This window comes from Amblyomma americanum, chromosome 11 (genome assembly GCF_052857255.1).
Source record: "Amblyomma americanum isolate KBUSLIRL-KWMA chromosome 11, ASM5285725v1, whole genome shotgun sequence".
Lineage (NCBI taxonomy): Eukaryota > Metazoa > Arthropoda > Arachnida > Ixodida > Ixodidae > Amblyomma > Amblyomma americanum.
The window spans coordinates 125,940,928-125,955,655 of record NC_135507.1 but is presented as its reverse complement, the minus strand read 5'-3'; positions in this window follow the sequence as shown (position 1 = coordinate 125,955,655).

Genomic DNA, 14,728 nt, shown 5'->3' with positions numbered 1-14,728 from the left:
CTATTCTTTCTGTGCCTGAGAGAAAATTCTCGTCAGGCCGTCGGTCGCCAGCTTCATCTCCGCACGCAGCTCCCTCATGGGGATGCTGTGTACAGACGACAGCTAGGGTGCCTCGATGCCAGTGCCGCCGTACGGCGGTGCGCTACATCGAGGCACCATAATGAGAGCTAATGGCAGCTCAAGGTATTCGGCCTGAAGCTGATAATGTGTAGAACATGTATGAACAATAATGACAGAAAAAATTGAAGACCAAAGAAATGTTGCATGTACTTTATTGAAGGAGGATAGACGGGCTAACGAAAATGTTTCGCTGTAGGGCGAAGAGAATGGGAAAGGGCAGAAGAGTGGGTTCCTAGTAGCACATTAACAGGCCCTCATTTATCAAAAGCTTTGCAAAGGGAACATGGTATTGCGTGCCGCGCTAGACATCCAGTAAAGACTAATGGCTTTTGTGCGCTGTTTTTTGTATGCATGCTCTCCAAGCTACAGTGGGATATAACTTAAGTTTGTAGTGAAGCTCCACAGCATTGAGGACCGCCACACAGAACCCCTTCACAACAAAAGTAGTACATTGTTAAAACTTTTCTTGTTACTGCAACAAGGGGCTATATGATCAGAAGAAAAAGAATTATTAGCTCGAGTTTTGATACGTGGCTTGTTTAATAATTAAAGTCAAACGTTACAAAGCTGATTTTGTTTACCGTTGTGATTGGCTGGTGGAGTAAGGCAGAGTATAGACACCTGATTTTTGTGGCATGTTTTCTTCTCTACAGTGATGAAGAGACTACTATGCATGAATCACCATGTGATATTCGCCTACGGCCACTGAATAATTTACAATCGAATTTTTTACGTCGTGCTGTTTCGGTTTCAACAGCCGAACGACGGCTCTGATGCCAGTGGGCTTTTTTGTCACGTGAGGCATGGAAACGCGTCCATATAATCTCGGCTTCATCGTTTTAATCTATTTCAGTGCTGTCACCAGCCTTCCTCAAGAGTCTGAATGACAACAAATGTGGAAGCAGCAATTATATTGCAGTTTCTTCATGTCTCGCGTGACCTGTAAGCATACTTTCGCGTCACAGTCCGCATTTGGCCCTTGAAACCGAAACAGCACGCAAAAAAAGTGTGATTATAAATTATTTAGCGGTCGTAGGAGAATACCAGGCGGTAATCCAAGTTTAACAATGTCTTGTGCATCATTACAAGCAAGAAAACATGCACCCAAAAGTTAGGGGTGTGTACTCCTTTAACTGCCGTACATTACACATCTCCCGAGTTTTATTCCGTGAGAATAAAAATGAAACATGGGGGGGGGGGTCGGGGGCCTTGCTTATTCGTACTTGTTCTCATTGACGTTGTGTTTATCGCTGAAACGCATCGGATCAAGCCCGGTCGGTTTTCTCCCTCAAGACGGGCTAACCTGATGGTGATGTGATGGCTAGTCTCTTCGTGGCGGGTAGAGGATGGCGTCCCAGCCGTTTAGATAGTGCAAAAAGAAAATTCAGGGGGCAACTTTGCTTACCTAAAGTGTGGTGAGGCGAAAGCCTTTAGCGCGGTGTTGCTGCCTGTTTAACATGGGAAGAAACATTGTTAGGAAGATCATTAATATAAATTAGATACAAAGTGGACCTAGCACGGCTTTGAAGTACTCCAGAAGTTATGGTAATAAGAGGCGAGCCATAGCCATATTAACTGAGACATATTGGGTTTGGTTTGAAAGAAAACATTTGATCCAGCCTAATACCTGGTCATCAATATTTAGAGCATTAATTTTATTTGGTAGCAAGTTATGTGAAAGTGTCAAATGCCTTGGAAAAATCTAAAAAGTTCAGCTACAAGGCTAGCATCCAGAGCTCGAAATATATCTTTAGTGAAAGAGGCTAGTTGCGTTTCACACGAAAAAAAAGTATTTTCTCTTAAAAGATGAAGAAAAGTGCATTGAAAAAAAAATTGGCAGTGGCTTAGCTCATCTACGCCAGGATATACGTAGCGAAAGCTAAGCCTTGGCTAATCTTGATTGCAAGTCCAGGTTAGTCTGGCTATGTTGTCGCATTAAAGACGACACTACTGTGGTTGCGGCGCGCGCGAGCTCTCCTTTTCAATCCTTCGACATGTTATCAGGCATGCGACGTAGCTGGCGAAGCGAGCGCAACGAGAAACGCGGTGTGACCTCATGCCAGGCCGCGCGAAGCACAGTAACCGTCTCGCATATCTCGGTGGACACCCGGACCGCGCCGTAAAGGAGGGAGGTAAAGAATTAAGGAAGAGAAAATTGAAAGTTGCATTTTGAGGAAAGGCGCTGCGCAGCGGCGGAACGCCTGTGGCGCATGCGCAGTAGTGACTAGGGAGCGAAAGAGACGTCATGTGCCTCCTCGGCGTACGGTTGCGGTGAAATCGCAAGTTCGCGGCCAGTAAAGCTTTCGCTGTAAAAGCAGAAAGTGATTGCGAGAAAGCGATTTAGCCGTGTACGCACATACTGCCGATGGAAGTCGTGCCCGACGCACAGTAGTGCACCAGCGGCCGGGATGGATAGCGCACTCCGGTGCGCTTTGAGCGATAAAAAGGCACGTCAATGCGCACGAACGAATAAACACGCTATTGGCGGCATGTGCTTTTTTATATTTTTAGGAAAGAAAACCCAGGTAAAGGGGGCGTGGTCAGCGCACCTCGTGCGCCACTTAAGCATTACAGCCTGCAGGCAAGTGGCATATGCATGTGAACACTGCTTTCAAAGAAGGGCTTGCCGACAAACGGACAGAATTATGCCGGAACATAGCGCACACCTTGAACTCTCCCAGCGAGAGCGCGCGAATCGTCCATGGAAATGCGATAGCTTGAATGGGTTGGCCTGAGAGGCATGTGCTACTGGGTTTCCTTGCATAACGCTTGTGATTATAAATAAGTGAAACAGTATAAAACAGTCGAAAACTGGACTGAGCCACATATAGCGCCATTGACTGAACAATTGAACGGCTATAATCAACGCCGTAGCAGCCCGCGACCACGGTCGCCATTCTATGGAACAGCAGAAAGAAGTTTCTATGGCCGGCGTTATTTCGACCCAGGTGAAAATAACGGAAAGCCAAGCCAAATCGTTATTCCGACCTGGTTACAGTGCTCTAGAATATGGGTAGTGGGTTCAGGGAGCGGCCAGCGGTGAGGCGACTTGTGTCGACGATACCAGATGGCGCCACCAGAGCATGGGTTGTATGAAATGCGGCGCGCCGCGCCTTGGATGCGCGCTGTGCATAGAATCGTCTTGAAATAAGCAAGGCTCTGTCTTTTAAAACAGGTCCTACAAATAGGTGAAGCTGTACACAGATATTGTCGGCGAATAAAGAAAATTAGATGTAGTAGTAGCCAACAGCCGATAGCGCGGTGGTGCGGACGAGCGGCCCCGTTAATGCTTCGCAACGCTGATCGTGCTCTTTTGCAGGTACGGCTCCCATATTTCAACGTTAGTGCATACTAGTATTATCGCCACCCATAGGAAAGGCTTAGTACAGGGAGAGGAGCAAACATTCTATCGATCATCGGGGTTATCCAGCGGCCAACACGAAGCTGTCGGCAAACGTGGCCGAGTGTACTCCAGCTTGAGCCATCGGAAGTGTTTTAGTAGAGGGGCGGGGCAACAATAAATTGGAATAAAAAAAAACGCTTCACTTAGAGACCGTTGTGTGTACAGCGTACTATATGTGAATGCGATAATTTTAAGTGTGGTATGCATGCCTCTGTTTTGTAAAAAGGAAAGGAACGCCGACCAAAGGTTGTTAAAAAAGACATTCTGGCTTCCCTATGGAGGCCTTGATAACTCTGATCAAGGCTTCCGTAGGGAAGCCGAAAAGTCTTTTTTTCTAACAACCTTTGGTCGGCGTTCCTTTCCTTTTTACATGAATCTTCTACCTGACCGGACGAGTTTTCGTCGAACTTTAGATTTCATGCCACTGTTTTAATTGTTGTTTTGATGCATGCATTTTTTTCATCAAAACGAAGGGTCAATTGCCGCCGATGTATAAACGCTGATGAATGCAAGACAAGATAAAATAACTTTTATAAAACAAAGCACTCCTTTATTGCAGCGCTCCAACTATGCACAGTGTGAGACATATTCTTGAATTTCTCAAAGGAATGCCGTGTTTCCTTGTTTGCACAGTACATTTAGCCGCGCGACTATGAGCACTTATTTGCCCATCTTAGCATGAAGCTTCTTTTTCCTGCGAGCTTCTCGCGACTCATTGATTGATTTAACATAAAAATGCAGCCTTGTCAAAACATAAAACTTGAGAATGCTGACTGTGAGCGCTTCTGAGTGCTGGCTGCACCCTACACCACATGAAATCTGATTTTTTCCCAGCACCATAACATCTACTATGCTGTTACTGCACAGCTTTTCCTGACTAAAAAAAGTTATGAAAAGGTTTTCCAGCCTTCTCACCATCAAAAAAAGCACACGAGACGGGTAGAGCAACCCTCCTTTGTCACAAATTGCAGTAAACTCACTGCAAACTCTCTGGCTCCACGCATTGATTTTCGCCCATTCTTAGCTTGCAGTACACAGTACCACTGTAATCAGGTATGCGATGGCAGCTCCAGTATTCTGAAGGAACATCCAGTTTAGAAAAATCGTCCGGCACCGATGCTTCGTCAACTTCACAAGGGTCTTGGTCGTTCGCCAACACGCTACTCTCAGTGTCAATGCCCGGACACCTCGATTCCTTGTTAACGTCGGAAGCATTACTTTGTGGTCTTTTCGCTTCATTAGGATATGTACTTGTGCTTTTCCTCTTTCTAGGTGGTCTCTGTAGCGGTGTTTTCTTTGACAGATAGCTGGGCAGCAAAGTTGGCACCGCATCGGGTAAAAGTTCCGGCTTTCCACGCGGGATGCGGACTTCTTTGCCGTCAATGATGTGTATAAAGTCCCTCACAATGCATTATGGCTCGAAATGTAGCTCACACACACAGCAGTTTTCGTCCAAAACCTTATCTTTTCGATGAAGGTTGCGTTCCCACTGCTTCCGTCAGTTCTCATCCATTGGCACAGCGAAGAGCGACGGCTGATCGCCTTTCGTCCACTGGTATCCCGTTTTGCACCCGGGAGCAAAACAATGCCGTTGACGCCGACGATTCGGCATGACCGTAGTCTTAACGCCGCGAACTCACAAAGAGGAAAAATGCACCGCACAAAAAGCAACAAACAGCTGCAGGCAGCTTGGCGGGACTGCTAGCCGCGCGCGCGGGCGCGCCGAGCCTACAGCCCACGCTACAACAGCGCCACCGCTTACATCCGGGACCTGTCGACACTCGCCGCCTCACTGCATCGCATGGAGCGCGCCGGCTCCTGAACCCACTACCCATATTCTAGAGCACTGTAACCGGAAGCGTTATTTTCACCCATGGATTAAAGATTGGCTTGGCGTCATTTGTGGATCCTCGTCCACAACCGCAGAACTTGCCGCCATACACTTGGCCGCTGACATCCTAAACCAACGCCCTGGGATCAAGGAGGCAGCCATCTACACCGACTCCAGGGCAGCCCTCCAGCTCCTCCTGAGGCCATTCAAGGGTCCTCCCATCGCCCGCAGGCTTGCTTGGCGGCTCGACGCACTGTGCTCCAGGGGAACCCGCATCCGTCTCACCTGGGTCCCGGCCCATATCGATGTCCAGGGCAATGAAGAAGCGGACTCCCTTGCCAAATCTGCCCACTCTCCGGGTACTCCGCTCTCCAGGAACCTGTGCCCCTTGGATCTGGCAAGGAACACAGTGGACCGCCTCCTCCTCCTAGATCACCCTGATCCCAGGGTGGCAAACGGCCATCCCCCCCATCCACTCCCAACTCGAGGCATGGACTGCAAAGAGCGCAGCCTCCTACTGAGACTCAGGGTAGGCTGCGCCAACACCGGCTCCCGCCTTTTCCGCATCGGCCTCTCTGACTCCCCGGGTTGCTCCTTCTGCACTTACCCGGAAGAGATTGCCCAACACCTCCTGTGTGTATGCCCTGCCCTTTTCTCCGCAAGGACTATCATGGAGGCCGGCTGCCGCTCCCTGGGCCTCCCCTGCACATCAGCGGACCACCTTCTCTTCCCCGGCTGTCATAATCCTGCCAAAGCCCTCCGGCACCACCTCAACTTCCTGGAGGCCTCCGGCCACTCTGGCCGCCTATAGGCCACAGGGGACTGCGTATGTCATTCGACATTATCATTGCGGCTGCGCGCCTACCCTTTCCTTTCAATCTTTTTCCCCCTCCCTTCCTCTTTCTACGACACGCCGGCAGTGGGCGTGGAGGCTAGTCCTCCAGTAGACAAGCCCGTGTCTCCCTCCTTTTCATCCTTCCCAACAATCACTGAAGAAGAAGAAGATCGCGGTCGTGCGGGCGCGGGCGTTTTGCATCGCTTGCTTGTTTGGTCGGCCTCTGGATGCTCTGGACGTGTGGTGTGGCACATTCGTTGTGAAAGGACGCTTGTGTGGTTTGTGTGCTCGTACTTGTGTAGTGCCTGTGCCTTCGAAGGCGCTCCAGAAAAATGAGTCTTTTTGAAGCTTTCTCAGGAAAATCTTATCGTAATTTACCGTATGAAAATACGCTTTCATTTCGCGTAATTTATCGGTTGTTCGAGTGGGCATATGTGCGCTCATAAGTTCCGAGCTTTCATCCTTGATTTGCGCGGAGTATAGGCAAGTTAGTAGTGTGAATTCTTTACAACGTGATCAGGCACGGTGGTTTCGCAGTCCCCGAGGCATTCGTCGGTCGAAGCGAGCAGCGGTCCCATACATACAGGGTCGTCCACCCTGAACACGCGAGTGCGTGGCTGCACTCTCTGGAGGGCCGCTGAGTCCGACACGGCCACTCAGCCGAGTGGCGCAGGTGGTGGTGGTAAAAACGTTTATTTCCTCTGAAAAGAGGGAGTTACATGGAGGGTGCTCTGGAGTCAGGCTTAGTGCCCTTCCCCTCACAATCACTAGGTGGAGTCCCTAGTACGGGACCCCAGTGGCTTCCGCTGCCGCCATAGCTCGTTCGACCATCGCCTTTTGGGCTTTCAGGTCGCAACAGGCGAGTAGGGTCGCCTCCCAGTCCTCCCGGGTGGGGTTTGGGATTGGAGTAAAAGCAGGGTTGGAGGGGCACGCCCACACCATGTGGTAGAGGTCCGAGGACCTCTCCCCACAGTGCGGGCACTCCCCGGAGAAGGCAGGGTCAAAGTGCTTTAGCGAGGCCGGGCACATCATGGTGTTCGTGACAAGGCGGAGGAACAGGCGTTCCTCCGCTCTCGTTAATCTTTTACACGGGTGGGGGTACAGTTTGTCTATCTTTGTATAATTGCGTTATTTCCTTGTAAGTGTAGGTCGGCGTGGCTTCCGCTACTTCTTCAGAGGAGGCGGGGGACGAGGTTGCCCGGTTAGAGAGCGCGCGGGCGGCTGCATCTGCTGCCTCGTTTCCTCCTAGCCCCGAGTGGGCCGGAGCCCAGACTATGAAGCGGTGGGATGGACCTCCTACGTACGAGCTGTTTTGCAGTAGCCGGTAGGCCAGGTACGGGACCCAGCCCTGTTGGACGTTCCGACACGCCCCTCGCGAGTCGGTTATGATTGTCTTGGAATCGGAGTGTGTTGCCGCTAATGCGATGGCGACTTCCTCTGCTTGAGTGACGCTTCGGGCTTTGAAGGTGAGCCCGTTCACCGTTTTGGACTCGTGGATCACTGCCGCCGTGTACCACCCGCCTTGGTGCTGGCCGGATGCGTCCACGTAGTATACCCCGGGTTTCCTTCCGTAGTGGTGAGCTAAGGCCTCTGCCCTGGCCCTGCGTCTACCCTCGTGGTCGTCCCTGGACATCTTAATTGGGAGTGGTCTTACGTGCAGGGCGTAACGCCACTCCTGAGAGAGTCGTACTCTCTCCTCGGTTAGAGTCGTGTGTTCTATGTGCAGACGGGCTAAAAGGCGGCGTCCTGACGGCGTCTGCGATAATCGCGTGTATTGACCTGTGAGGTGCGCTTCTCTAAGTTCATCGAAGAAGTTCGTCATACCCACACCTTGGAGTCTCAGGTTAGACGTGGTTATCGGGAGGTCGAGGGCCTTCTTCGCCATTTTGCGTATTATCACCTCGATGATGTTCTGGTCGTGTTTGTTGAGGCGGAGATAGGGGGTCGAGTACAGGATTCTGCTTGTTACAAAGGCATTGGCCAGCCGCAAGGCGTCTTTGCTTCGCAATCCCCCTTTCTTGTTCGAGACTCTGCGGACCATTCGGCCCACCTGATCTCCCACCTTCTTTAGTTTGTCGAGCGTGGTCGTCGCCAGCCGACGCTGGTGGATGAAAAGACCTAGGACTCTAATTTCTTTTCTTTCGGGTATCGGTTCCGATCCAAGTCTCAATTCTATCTTGTTTGTGCATTTTTTGTTGGGGCGAATGTGCACGAAATCGGATTTTTGAGGGGAGCAATGAAGGCCACATCTTTTCGCGTACTCGTTCACCGCGGTGGCCGCCTCCTGCAGGCTGGCCTCCATTTCACCGAGAGAGCCCTGCGTGGCCCAAATGGAGATGTCGTCCGCGTACAGCGCGTGCTTCGATGCGCGGCCGTGTCGGACGCGGTGGCCCTCCAGAGAGCGCAACCATGCGCTCGCGTTATGCCAAGAGAAGAAGGTTGCTAGTGACACGTCGACAGGACCAGATGGTATTCCGATTATATTAATAAAGAAGCTTTGACCAAAATCCAAGCAAACATTAATAGAGGTAGTGAAAAAAAATGGTATTGGATGGCAAAGCCCCCAATGAATGGCGATCAAGTAGAATGAAGATGATATATAAGGGAAAGTAGGACAAAGCTGACATAAGCAAATACCGTCCTTCAGAAACGCACTGCGACGAGTCTCAGTTAGCCTGAGCAGCTGTCTGTGGAAGGTATTTAGCAATGAAGAGGGAGCATACCTGGAGCGTGCGAAGATGCGGTACGCGTGCGCTTCTTCGCTGCTATCGCGGTGGCCGCATTAATCCCATAGAATCATCGCTATATTGGAATCTAGAAATTGTGTATTTTAAGGCGCAGGCGACAAGAATAAAGCGGATGGCAGAAACAAAACTGTCGGAGCGAACCCACGCAAGCGCATTTCGTACAGCGCTGTTTGTGCCGTCTGCCCCGGCATAGTTTCGTGTTTGTGCTGTCGTTCGCGCTAGCGTCGATGTAACTGTGCCAACAGATGCACAAAAAATCACATGGTCTGTATGTTGGCCTAGCTGCTTTCAGACGTCGCCGAACGTAGCGGCGAATAACTGCCTATATAGAGTACGTGTATAGTATCGCTTTTTCTGGCCGGCGTCGCCATTACGCGCGCATTGAACGAATTCCGGGACGGTGTAAACTACCATCGTGAGATGACTTTCGCCAGGTACGACAAGAGAATTATGCAACGATTGCATTATGTAAGATATAGGCGATCGAGTTTCAGTTGAAGGGGCTTCTGTGGCAGCTGGACTATCTGGCTCATATGAATAAAAAAAAACGTACCGGGAAAAACGCAGCAACCGCGAACGTAACAGCGGGTTCTACTAGATGTTTGTTTTGCAAAGGGAAAAATTAATCCTGCCTCTTTTCATTGCGAGGGCTAGAAGCGCCAGATGCGAAATTCCATCTTATATTGATATCACCGTTTCGCTGTGCCGCATGCAAGCACTGTGACATTCCGTGTGTGCTGCGAGGGTCCACGTTCGACGGCGCGGCGTAGACGGAGACCCGTGACAGCGGCATCATCAATTGCCCAGCCATGCTCTTTGGGTGACGACCAGAAAAACCGGTCCCGCCGCCGCCCCGGGGAAACGGGCTTTGTCCTCCCCAATTTCCGGTTACATTCCAGGACAAGGGAGCTGTCAGCGGGCCAGAGCGCGCCGTACCACAGCCGACGCTATGCGAAACCGCGAAGACGACATTCTTTCCCTCCCCCCCCCCCCCCCTTTGTCGTGGGCTATCGCCGGGAAGGCACCCACAGCTTCCCAGAAGGGCCGCGACGGACACCTGTCATGGCGGACAGGCAGTACTCGCCAAGAATGTGGAAAGACAGGCGCTAGTGAATTAGCTCCGAAGAGAGAGCCTGTGTATACTCTCACTTGAGAGAGAGTGGTGGCGTTTTTGTTGTTTATTTAGTTTGTATTGTTAACAGACTCTGGGGTCGAGGCTAAGCCCAGCCCAAGGGGTGGTCCCCATCTCGCATGTTATTTTGGATTGGAGAATTGATGCTTTGGGCGGGCCACTGGAAATGACCGCCCTTAGTCCTTTGTTAATCAAGTGCTTAAAAGCGCATGTAAACGGATGCAGTTCAGTCTGAGCTGGGGCTCCATGCTTAGCATGTAATGTGATGCTACTTAGGCACTAACCTGCCCGGTCGATGAGTAAAGAAGTGCAAAGTTTGTTCTGTTGTAAAATTATGCTCTGCTGTCATCATCTACAAGCTCGCCTCCTGTTCATCTTCCAAGCCGAACGACACTAGAGGAAGGGTTTGTGAACCATCCTCGAAGAAACGGACGACTATTGAAATTCTACTGCAAGCACGCTCAGGACGACATCGTTTGCCAAGAGGGCCTTCAGCGCCGAAGCCCGTCAGCGTGCAGCTTCTGCCAGCAACCGCTCGAGCCCAACTCCGGAGCCACTCCATCGCCCCCATGAAGTCGTCGGCACGTAAGCTCGGACGCCCCAGCCTCTGATGTATAATCTTAATCATGTGTAATTATTGAATATACCTGTTTGTTTAAACTGAGCCATACGGTGTCTCTTTGCCTCTCCGTCCCGTGTGGACCTGCGCATTATGGGGGTCATCACACTGGTGTCAGAAGTGGGGTCTCAAAAGCAAATGTCCTCTGAATGCTGTGACATTCATGACTTCAAAATTGTAATCAAAAGGGAATCACGGGACTGATTGTGGGACTTTTACCCCCATTTGAGAGGCTTGAGGCACTGGAGGGCTTGAAAAAAAAAATGACTGTATCTGAGGGAGCTCCCACTCCACAGCCGTCGCTCGGAGCAAGCATGCTGGCATTAGGAAGCGTCATTCCGACGTTTACGGGAGATAAGACAGGGGTTCCAATCTGCGATTTCTTTTCCATGCTAGAAGAGATTGGGAAAATGGGGGGATGGTCCGATGCTCAAATGTTGGGAATGGCGAGGTGTAAGATGGCAGGAGCTGCTCATGATTTTGCATGGCGAGACGAAAAAGTAAAATCCACAAAATCATTTGCGGAATTTAAGAAGCTCGCGTTTGAGCATTTTGACACTGAACCACGTCACGTGCGAGTACAGAGGTTCCGTGACGCCGGACAGATGGTAGGGGAGGACGTGCGAACGTTTGCGTCGCGGCTTCAGCGCTTAGCGCGCGATACGTTAAGCAGGAAGGAGGAAGGAGACCAGCTTAAGAAGAAATACGCGGAGGATATACTTAAAGAGGAAATGACCGCTTTGTTCGTGGCTGGTCTGCAAGACCCCGTGCGCCGGTTCGTGCTCTCGCGCAAGCCGAGCAATTTCGACCAAGCCGTGGAGGCCGCATTGGATGAGGAACAAAATGAGGCGTTAACGACAGCCGCAGCGAGAGTACGCGTCATAGAGAGAGCGGTGCTCAACCCTGAGGTTGCTCTCTTGACAGAGCGGTTAGATCGCTTAGAACAGCTGCTATCTCAGCAGGTAGAATGCCAGGTTGAAGCGCGCGCTCAACAGCGCCCATTCGCTGGAAACCGGAGACCGCCACAAAGCTACAGGCGCGGTATGCGAGATTTTGAAGAAATCGTATGCTTCGCTTGCCAGGGTCGCGGACACATCGCCAGGTTCTGCCAAAACGTGCGCCGTGGGGAGCCACAAAGAGAAGCAGGCGAGACACGCCCTAAGCAAGCCTACAGCGGGGCTCCAGATACCGAGTCAAAAAACTAGTTAGTCCTCCCCAGCCTGAGGAGCGTGGGGAGGGAGCAGTAGATGATGAGGTGGTGGTAGTTTGTGTGGCCGACGAGGCATGCCCTGTTGTGCGTTGCAAGTTAAATGGTTGTTGTATGGAATTGTTGATAGATACGGGGTCAAAGGTGACATTGCTTAAGGAGAGCAGTTTTAACACGCTTCGAAGGAAGGGGGACCGCGAGGTGTTGGAAGCGTCTGGTGGTATGGCAACCAAATTTGTAGGCATAACGGGGGATCCTCTTGGCATAAGTGGACTCTACCGGTTACACTTCTCTCTCGGCGGAATTGCATTGGAGCACCCCTGCTACGTATGCCCGGACACGGTGTCTCTGCCAAACGGAGTGTCAGGTATATTAGGGCAGGATTTTTTGAGAAAAGGGAAGGTAGTAGTCTCATTCTCTGAGGAAGAGGTTAATGCGGGCGGCTCAAAAGTTCCGTTTTTGAACAGGAGAGGGGCTGAGATTCGCATTACCGATATTGACACCCGTCAAACAGTGGGATCATTGGAGAAGGTATATTCGCGGGTTGCCGTCCGGCTGGTCGAGGAGGCGGTCGTCCTTCCTTGGTCGGAGCACATTTTGTACGCGTTTGTGCCTTCAGATGTAGAGAGCGGCGCCGTGGGAGTGCTTGAGCCGGTCGACTCTCTCAGCAATGGCCTGAAGGCAGCCGCGTGCCTCGTGACAGTTAATGACGCCCACAGAGTGCCCCTACGGGTGGTTAACTGTAGCCAGCAGCCACTGAGCCTTCCCAAGAACAAAACATTGGCTTTCTTCACCTCTGCGATAGAGCAACGTGAGCCCACCGATACGGTACTCGCAACTGTAGAGCATGCTAGTCCTTCGGCTGCTCCAAAGGTGTCGTTCGATCTTTCTCACGTAAAATCCAGGGAGAGGGAGGCTCTGGCTGGTTTGCTGAACGACTACTCGGAGGTATTCGCCGCGTCCAACCTGGATTTGGGCTGCTGTGGCGTTATAAAGCACAGGATAGAAACCGGCACTTCATCGCCCGTTTACCAGCGTGCGTACAGGATTCCTTACTCCCAACGTGAGGAGATGGAGCGGCAGGTGCAGGACCTGATTGATCGCGGCATTGTCGAACACTCAAAGTCACCCTGGGGAGCACCAGCACTATTGGTGGAAAAGCCAGATGGCTCGTATCGATTGGTAGTGGACTACCGCAAACTAAATGCCGTAACTCGCATCGATCCATACCCCATCCCCAATATACAAGAGACGCTTTCTCAGCTGGGCTCTGCCAGGTACTTCACGGTAGTGGACATGGCGGCGGGATTCTGGCAGATAGCAATGGATCCGGCAGATGCCGAGAAAACGGCATTCAACACGCCCTCAGGGCACTATGAATGGAAAAGAATGCCGATGGGTCTGGCCAACAGCCCTGCTGTCTGGCAGAGAACCGCTGATGTTATCCTGGCAGGTCTTCTGGGGAGGCTGTGCTTCGTGTATATGGATGACATTATCATATACAGTGGCAGTTTTGATAACCATTTGCGCGATATTGAGCAGGTTTTGGTGCGACTAAGAGCAGCGGGTCTCAAACTGAAGCCCTCTAATTGCCAATTCCTCAAAAACGAGGTGAAATACCTCGGGCACGTTGTTTCAGCTGACGGCGTGCGACCGGACCCTGAGAAACTAAGGTGTGTCTCGGATTTTCCATCCCCGACTAGCGTCCGCCAGGTCCGGCAGTTTCTCGGCCTGATCGGTTACTACCGAAGGCACATAGAGGAGTTCGCCAAGCTCGCTAAGCCGCTCACCGCCTTAACAGCCAAAAATGTCGCCTTTCGTTGGGACGAAAACGCGGAGAATGCTTTTGGGGCCCTGAAAAGGAAGCTAATGAGTGCACCGCTGTTACGCCACCCGGATTTTAGTTTGCCCTTCGTTATGGCCACAGATGCGTCAAAGTTCGCAGTTGGTGCCGTGCTATCTCAGGTTATCGAGGGCAAAGAACATCCCGTTGCTTTTGCTAGCCGACAGTTGAGCCCCACAGAGCAAAAGTACGGAGCTACGGAAAGGGAGTGCCTCGCCGTTGTCTGGGCAGTAAAGCACTTCAGATGCTACCTTTACGGCCGCAAATTCAAGCTAGTCACAGACTGCCATCCTCTGAAATGGGTGATGAGTGTCAGGGACCCTAGCTCGCGACTCGCTAGATGGAATCTACACCTGCAGGAATACTGCTTTGAAGTTGAGCACAAGTCAGGAAAGACACATCTGAATGCTGATGCACTCAGCCGCACAGCTGCCGTGGCAGCTATAGAAGAGTTTGTCCCCGTAGTCGACCCCGCCGAATTACGCACAGAGCAGTGCAAAGATCCTGACCTGAAGCGAATAATCGAAAGCTTAGAGGGCGCACCGTCTCATCCCGAACAGCTAGGTTATTTCATTGACAAAGACGGCACCCTGTGTCGGCGCACGAGGCCAACCAGGAAAGGGAGACCAGAGAAAACCGCTTGGGAGAGAGTCGTCATACCTCGGTCGTGGACAGAAAGGGTTCTTCGCGCGTTTCACGATGCGCCATGCGCCGGTCATTTTGGCGTAGCGAAGACACGCAGGCGTGTAGAGCGTTTGTACTTTTGGAGTGGCATGCGACAGGATGTTAGAGACTACTGTGCGAAGTGTCATTCCTGTCTCGAAAGAAAAACACCCAAGGGACGAAGACCAGCTCCAATTCAGCCGTTCCCTGAGGTTTCGGCTCCCTTCGAGCGGACAGGTATGGACATAATGGGCCCATTGCCCACGACCAGTTCCGGAAACAAGTACATTTTAGTATTTGTCGACCACCTTTCAAAATACGCGGAAGC